The sequence below is a fragment of the Pipistrellus hanaki genome (assembly GCF_964339955.1).
Source record: "Pipistrellus hanaki genome assembly, chromosome: 6".
Classification (NCBI taxonomy): Eukaryota; Metazoa; Chordata; class Mammalia; order Chiroptera; family Vespertilionidae; genus Pipistrellus; species Pipistrellus hanaki.
The window spans coordinates 40,185,566-40,186,632 of record NC_140508.1 but is presented as its reverse complement, the minus strand read 5'-3'; the positions used below and the strand labels follow the sequence as shown (position 1 = coordinate 40,186,632).

The 1,067-nt window shown below is 45.1% G+C and overlaps 1 protein-coding gene across 5 annotated transcripts in view; it reads left to right on the top strand.

Annotated features, from left to right (window-relative positions):
* Positions 1-365: 365 nt before the first annotated feature.
* Positions 366-1,067, top strand: part of TCF4 (transcription factor 4) — a gene marked incomplete at its 5' end in the record, with an annotated part of 342,458 nt that continues 341,756 nt past the window's right edge. The window contains one exon of one of the 5 annotated variants that reach the window (XM_084887803.1): positions 366-883. The remainder of the gene's footprint in view (positions 884-1,067) is intronic. The other 4 variants (XM_084887799.1, XM_084887825.1, XM_084887801.1 and 1 more) reach the window with 4 other exon arrangements.

The window sequence follows — 1,067 nt, the reverse complement described above, 5'->3', positions numbered from 1 at the left end:
AGGGGAGCTGACTCCCCTGTGGAAGTCTGGGTTTCAGTCCTTCATTCAGAAACTCCACCTTCTGAGTAATACACAGGGGAGGCCAAAGAAGGGGACCAAAAAGAAGTACGCAGGGACGCGGGGCCTGCTAACTGCCCCAGCCTCGGGAGCCCTTGCCTTTTGGCCCTAAGCGCGATACCCGCCCCCCTCCCCACCCCGGTTCGGCAGGAGGCGTGGCCCGCGGGCGCCGCCATCTTGGGCGCCGCTCTAGGCGCGGTGTTTACCTCTCTATGGTCTCCGCTCCCGCCCCGCCCCTCCCCAGTCATTGTCTGGAGGAGCAGCCGCGGCCGCAGCGCCTTCTCTTTATAAGCCCGCAGTGCCCGGATGTGAATGGATTACAATGTATCTTTCAGGGGAACCTATTATCATCAATGTGACTCCGCGGGGGAGTCCATGGTGATGATGAGGATGAGGATGAGGAGGAGGATGAGACACTTCTAAACTTGGAACAAGTTTAAGACTTTATGAGAGGAGAAGAGAAAAAAAACAAACCAAAAACCCACCACAACAAGATTGGTTTGAGGGGAAAATGATAACTATCCTGTATTGATTTTTTTTTTTTTATAAACAATAAGAAAAAGTTGTTGGATTTTTTTTTTAATAATTTTTTTTTTTTTTTTGTGGGGGGAGGGAATTTTGTTGCAGTTTGATGGTGGAAAAATGCAAAAGCCACAGCCAGGTGCATAATCTTGTGGATATCCCTGGAGCAGACTGAGTACCAGTTAAAGTACTTTTTTGGGGGGGACACACATGTGAGATACTAAGTCCTTGCGGAAGATTTTTGTTTCTCTTTTTAAAGTCACTTTTCCTTGGAATATTGTGAGCATATTTGTGGCCATTTAAGGTAACGTTACCATTTGTAATTGCATTTAATTTTTTAAAAATATCGATCCCAATGCTTTATTCAAACAAAAGGAACCAATTAAATGATTGCCAATGGGGAAAAATTGTGTGCATGTTGTGTATGTATTCCCACATAGAGCAATAAAGGTTTTTTTTTGCAGAATGTGTATTTTAACACGTTAATA